Source organism: Pan troglodytes, chromosome 8, assembly GCF_028858775.2.
Source record: "Pan troglodytes isolate AG18354 chromosome 8, NHGRI_mPanTro3-v2.0_pri, whole genome shotgun sequence".
Classification (NCBI taxonomy): Eukaryota; Metazoa; Chordata; class Mammalia; order Primates; family Hominidae; genus Pan; species Pan troglodytes.
This window is the reverse complement of record NC_072406.2, coordinates 17,300,044-17,307,591: the sequence shown is the minus strand read 5'-3', so window position 1 is coordinate 17,307,591 and position 7,548 is coordinate 17,300,044.

Sequence of the window (7,548 nt, the reverse complement as noted above, 5' to 3'; positions counted from 1 at the left end):
ATTTTGGGGGACACAACATAGTCCATATCTCAGTCCGACGATGTCTCTCATGACATGTGCCTTTCTGTATGGCTTCATTCACTTCTTATAGTCTATGTTTTTCATATTACTGGGCTAATATTTAAGCAAAATATAATATTGGTGAAGAGGTTGAGGTTGAATCAATTGAATGAAAGAAACTAAGATGAAATTGGAAATCTGTACTTGAATTCGCCTACTTTGCAGTTTTGCTTTTAAGTAGGAAAATTGGACATGAATCTTGGGTCACAAAGTCATGAGCTTAGTGATCTATCTTATATGTCTGCTTTGTCCTTAATATAGCATCTCAAATCCTCCAGTGAACAGTCCCATTGTCTTCCCAGACACTCATACATGTCTGTGAATAATTCATTCTCTCCTGTTCTTCACTTATAAACTCAGCCTCACTTCCTCTAACCAAAGACATCAACATTTTCATAGAATGTTAAACTGAAGTTATCTTCCACAGGTCATCTAGGTAAGGCTAATAGAAAACTTATTGACTGGCACATAGATGACTCTAAATAAATATTTCAATTGATTAAACAGTTGTTTTCACCAGGGCTCAGGAAACACTGTTTAAACATTTCAGCAAGGAGTGGCTGAAGGACTTGACTCTGGCCATGAAAAGGAACAGAAATCGGCTGGAACTAGCATCAGCTCACCTCTTTTGCTTTTTTTTTTTTTTTTTAATTTTTCTTTTGAGACAAAGTCTCACTCTGTTGCCCAAGCTGGAGTGCAGTGGAGTGATCTCAGCTCACTGCAGCCTCCACCTCCCAGGCTGGGACTACAGGCATGTGCCACCACACTAGGCTAATTAGGCTATTTATTTTTATTTTATTTTTTTTTTGGAGAGACAGGGTCTCAGCATGTTTCCCAAGTTGGCCTCGAACTCCTGGACTCAAGCAATTCTCCCACCTTGGCCTCCCAAACTGCTGGGATCACCCACCCATCCACCCAGCCTCTTTTGCTTTCTTGATCTAAAGTAGACATGAGGCTAGCAAAGCTTATCCACTTTTGTTGTGCCTTAAACACAAAAAAAGATGCTTGAAACTGTCACGGCTGGGATGGCACCAGGGAGCAAATGACATACGGGAAGAACGCGGGTATCTCAAAGCCTGCGGGTCACAGGTTGCTGAGATGCTGACGCAGTGGCAGGCAGCACATCCTCTAGCCTTCTTGAGAGATGATCTTAGGAACAAATGGATTCTTAACACGGAAAGTTCTTTATTCAGACACAAAAAAACACTGTAAGAAAAATGCTGGCACCATTTAAAAACCTTATTATTAACTTTGTTCACAAACAGCATAAGGAAGAAATATATAAAAAGTAGCACTGAAAAAATACTTTTGAAGTGACTGCTGGGAAAAATAAAGCTTATTGTAACAAGTATAGAGAAGAGTATGGAAATTTTAATGGAAATAGTAATGTATTTTTAATATCTATGTTACATATGAAATGATTTATCGTTTATTAACAAAGTAAGGCTAAAGTTTATATCGAAGTTAATGCATATATTAATCATTAATTATTGGCTGTAATCAATTCTTTGTAAAACCTTTTTCTACTTGTCTAACCGAGCATGTCCATCCTGATCCTTATAGAAGCCTTCACTTATTTTTTGCTTATTAAACAGATTTAAAAAAAAAGCCTATCTGAAAGACCCGTAAGGGCTCTATGTTATATTCTGAATTATGAGCAATGTAGCATGGCCGCAACATTATTAGAATGGCTGTGATTCATTTGAAATTTTTTATTAGAGAGATTATAGGTGGTGACCTCGATAACTGCAATACTTGAGCCCTTCATCAAAGCAACTTTTCAAAACTATGATTGAAAACTAGAATCAAAATCAGAATGACAAGTAGGACACTGAGTTTTATAGCACAATTCCAAACAGGAATTGAGCAATTACAATAGTGAATGATGATAGCAGTTATGGTGCTTTTGGCTTCAGGGCAAATAGAAGTTTCAAAATGTCTTAACTGTAGCGATTTGCCGTGTTCTAGTTTTTCTAAAGTTGGTGACAGTTTCCGTAAGGAAATACACATTCATAGAAAAATACATTCATAGAAATGAAATACAGAGAGATATTTCCAACTTTAACCCAAACCATTCTGATTGTGCAATACATTGATAGCTAAGTTGGAAAGGAAAGAAAGAATTTCTGCTCCTTTAAGTACCATTGTCTATGACAATAATTCAAAGCAGGCTCATCAAGTCTAAATTCCTTATGCATGCATCCATGGGGGTGAGTCAACCTTGATAAAATGAAAAGATTCCTGGCCTTGAAGGGGTCTGGGAGTGAATTGCAATCACTGCTACTGGCTTTTTAGAGGCAGCAAACTCAGTGGATACGAATTTAAGTTTTAGAATCAGGCATGCTTGCTCTTAGGTGCTCAGTGAAAATTTCACTTAATGTGTCGAATCTTCTTGCTCCTCTGTTACATGGGGGTAGCAACACTTGCTGGAATGTGGCCGTGATGGCTGAATCTGGCAATGCACTTGGAGCGCTGGCTACACTGAGCAGGCAGCAGGGCCCACAGGAGTGGCTGAAATGTGCAGAAAACGCAAGGGCAGCCTTGTTCTGTTCAATGGAAAAGCAAGATCACAAACAAAAATGTCATTAGCACCTATAGTACCTTAACATTAGCAGTAGCTTTTTACTTTTATTTTTATTGTGTACATTAAAACCCTATAGCATGCACTAAGATTTCCAGAACACATTTCAGACCTCAAGATCTGTGAACAGTGAACAGTGAGGATAAAGAGCCATGGAGAAATAATAGTGATCATTTCCAAAGAAGAGCAGAAAAGCTGTTAGATTTGGTGAGATGGAATGGATCTCACCATTCTATTCTTAGTTGTTGGATTAGGCGGACAGAATCTCCATGGCCCAGTAAATCAAGAAGAGCAATAAAGAAAAGAAATGGCATTCATAAGGGTATGTAGGTTAGAAGGTTTCTCTAGAAAGGGGAAGTTATTTGTGATAAGAAAATTGAGGCTAAAGTTAGAAAATTTAAGCAGAGAAAAGAGTGTTGAAGCTCTTGATCTTGCCACTAAAAATCCATATTCTATGAGGTTTTCTTGTTTAAGCATAAGATAATTTAGAAGCAAATGTCACTGTAGCTCCAGTGTGTAATAGACAGAAAGCAGACTTTTGAATTAGGAATATCTGGCTGAAAATCTAGCTCTACTTCATATTAACTATGTGCTGTTGGACAAATAATTTGGACTTCCCAATCTTCAATTTCCTCATCCGCAAAAAGGGGTGAACACTTACTAGGCAGAATTATGATGAGGATTAAATGAATTAGTAGACGTGAAACACCTAGCGCAATGCAGTAATATGCAGTAGGTATTTGGTGGACATTAGTTCTAATTTATTCATTTATTACATATCATGTATAAATTATTACACATCCTTTCATGATATTGTAAATCTAATATTTGGACTGGAAAATAAACAATAGACTTTCAAACAATGAATTGAAGTTATACTTACATTTATAATATCATGTTTAAGTTCTAGAAAACATCTAGTGGAATAATTAATTGTGAAAAATATTATTCCTTAGTGCATTTCTGCCTGATTGAATTGGTTAGTATTTGAGTATTGGTGTTCAAAGTAGACCGCAATACTTTAAGAATATCATTTAGCCACTCAATTTTGCTTTTGTTCTGGTTCAAAAGGTGAAAGGTGTGGGAATGAAGAGCTGTTGGATATTTAATGACCTCTCTGAAAAGCCACCAACACAATATCTTCTCAAGAAACAACAAATTATTATGAGTTTTCAAATAGGTTTCTATTAAAGGGGTATCTTAATCTGTTCAGACTGCTATAACAAAACAACAAATGGGTGGCTTAATCAATAAAAATGTATTTTTTATAGTCCAAGAGCCAAGCTCCAGTAGGTTCAGTGTCTGGGAGGAATCTCTTCCTGGTTTGCAGATGACCATGTGTTTGCTGTGCTCTCACATGGTCTGGTGTGGGGAGGTGGTTAGGAAGCTCAGTCTCTCCTTTTTCTTCTTATAAAACACTAATCCTATCATGAGGGTCCCACTTTCATGTTCTCACATGGCCTGCTGTGGGGAGGTGGTTAGGAAGCTCAGTCTCTCCTTTTTCTTCTTATAAAACACTAATCCTATCATGAGGGTCCCACTTTCATGACCTAAATACCTCTCAGAGTCCCCGCCTCCTAATATCATCACATCTGGTTTAACGTTCAACATATGAATTTTGGAGAGAGACATAAACGTGTATGTCTCTCTATATGCTGTGTTAGGATCACTACCAAACTACTAAACATAATGATAACCCATAAAGCGGTTATCATTATGTTTAGTAGTTTGATAGTGATCCTTACATAGCGTTAATTTAAAACAAGCATATAATTAACTTCAACTCAAGATTATTAAATGGGGGAAGAAAAATCATCCTATCTAAACTAAAGTCTTAGTAATTTATATAGTTAATAACAGTTTACTAGTTAGTAAAAATTTTTATAATGAGGAATCTGTTTTTCATGTGGCCAACTATATATATATATATAACTATATATATTTTTTTAATTAACTGAAAATTTAAAATAATGAAAATACAGAATAGGTCATGCTTTTATAAAAAATAGTATAAAAAATTAAGTGACAGATGCCAATGTCTGAACTAATCAGTAGAACACTATAAACTTGTGCTATGGAGAAGGAGGTAGGAAAGAAAAAAGAAGAGTGTATGATGCCAATTAGGTCTTTGAAAAATGAAATCAATTTCAAAAAGAGCAATTTGGCATCATATATGTTGACTGTAGTTAGTATCCATCAAAAACAAAATAAAAACAAAGACAGCAAATATATCACACAAATAGGCAAAGGTCAGCACAGCTACATAAAGCACAATTTACTGGCAGCACAAGCTGGAGATTTTTATGTCCCTTCAGAACCTTGCTTGACTCATTGGTTTAGAGTAAGATTCATTTAAGTGATTATTTTTGAAGGAATAGGAGCAGTGGGGCCAAGGCTACCCTTGATAAATCATGCAATGAGTTTAAGTGTTACTTCACTAAACCTTTGAAGGAAGGTTTAAAGAAATGTACTTAAATGCTTGGGCCAAAGGCTATAATCTCCATTTGCATTTGTCAATTTAGCAAAAACGTTAAATGCTGACATTCTATCAAGAAAGAGAGAGAGGAGAAGGAGGAGGAGGCAAAGATGGAAGAGGAGAAGGAGGGTGGAGAGGAGGAGGACAGTGGAGAGGAGGAGGAGGAGATAGAAGGAAGAGGAGGAAGAGGAGGAGAAGGAGAGAAGAATGAGAGAATGACGGGCTAACGAAGAAACACCCAGACAGACATGCTGTCTTGCATCTCTTTCATTGCCATGAGAAGACTATTGACACTAGCCTGCTGATTCCAGAGGTAGGATGAGAGACATGGAGCAGAGCTGAATCACCCAGTGGAGCCCAGTCTAGTTCAGAGGATTAATATCTAAGTACCGAGTGCATGGCTGAGCCCTGTCAAGATCAGCAGAGCCTCCCCACCAAGCCCAGGGTGCCTTCTGAACCTCAGAAGATGCAGAGATCTGTGACGACGCATGATCGTTGCATTAAGCAATGAAATTGAGGGAAGGTTTGCTGAAAGGCATAATATAGTTATAGCTGACACATAGGTAAATGTCCAACACTATGAAGTTAATTAAAAATTTGAGTACATCTATAAGTTGCATAATATAAAATGCATATATTAAATGCATTATTTAATATGATAATTTATGTGAATATTTAATCACATTAGATAAATGAACTTTACATATTATATATTTAGCATCCGATATAACATTGTAAGTAATAAGGTATTTCAAAGTAAACAGCTAGTTTGATTTTGACTTTCTAAAAAGAATAAAATAGATATAAAGACACATAAATGGTAAAAATATTAAATAAGTGTATTAAATACAAAGAAAAGTCATTCAAAATAGAGTTTGAATAAGGCTCCTTGATCAGCATTATTTCATCACCTTTTTAAAAAAATGGTGTTTGCCTACAAAATAAAGGCACAAAAACTTAAAATTTTGAATTTGTATTAAATATTTTTTTCTTATGATGATTCCTACAGGGTATTCTTGGACATAATTTATTAAAATCTCCATTCCTGGAGATATTCAATAATTTATTTTGGTACTCTAGTGGAATTTTTCAATTTTTGATATATTGAACAATTTATTTCAAATTCAGTTGCTTAATTATGAAAATCTGCATTGTGGTTTATAAGTTTTCCGGTAAAATATATCATAATGATCCAGCTAGATTGTCTGATATACCTTCCAGTTCTAACAGTCTAAAAATCTATTCAACTACTTCAGATACCTTTGGGTTTTCTTAGATTGACCATGAAAAATGAGCTCCATTCTTCTGTGGAGAAGGCATTCATCCACTTTGTGCTGGGAGTCAGAGGGGGACAGAGAAGAATTTGTTTTCCAACAGTGAAGTGACTCTAACAAAATGTACATCTTTATTATCCAGCGCTATCAATTTGGATAATTTGATGATAAGGCAAGTAATGAAAATATCATCATTTGCAAACAATCGCCAATGGAGTACTTATTTTAGGACACAATTGTCCTTTATGTAAAAAAAAATTAAAGGCTCACAATAAATGTTATTACATAAATTAGCCAAATAGATATCATTTAAATGATTAACCTAGGAGTGATATTTTTGCAAACTTACCAACAAATGACATGTTTATTCATTGATTCCCTCTTGGAATCTAAATGCTGATCTCAGAGTGCCTTTGGGGATTTTTGGGAAACTCTTAAATTTTTTCAGATTATAAGATTTCTTAGAAATTTTGATGTGATCATCTAGGAGCTGCTGTGTACAAATAAAGGTGCCAGGAGTATTTATGGAAAAGCAGAAAAAAAATTAGAGCAACTGAGGACTTATATTTCTAGCTAAGATGCAGTCACGGGAATTAGATTTATCCTCTCTCCTACAATAATGAAAAAACATATGCAATATTAGAGGCAATGAGTTTTAAGACATTGGACAGCAGGCATCAGAGTGGAGAAATCTTAGAGGAATGGGAAACCAATGAGATAAACTCCACATTTCTGAAGCGTATTTCCTGGAGACAGTTCCATGCAAAGCTCACAGACGGGAAGCCAGGGAATGCAGCATCCTACTTGAGTTAAGGAGACAAAGCCTGGAGAAGCCAATGCAGCTAAACCACACAAGGCTAAGAACTAGTGAGGAGAGTTGGACAGAGAGACCACTGAGGATTTGCAGAAGGTCTCTCTTGCCTCTTCAGCTGAAAACTGATCAGTGCAAGGGTAGGAGGAAACTACTGTCGTCTGGGTAAAGAACCATCTAAAATGATTAGGAAAGTAATCCCTGAAACTCACACAGAGCCAGACATATTTTCTGTTCCCAAAACCAAGAGTAGAAATCTAATAGTTTATAGGTCACTGGGTAGAGTACTTAAAAGGGTTTTGCCTCAAGGAGCAGAATAAAGTTAATCCTAAATAAATGCTACCCT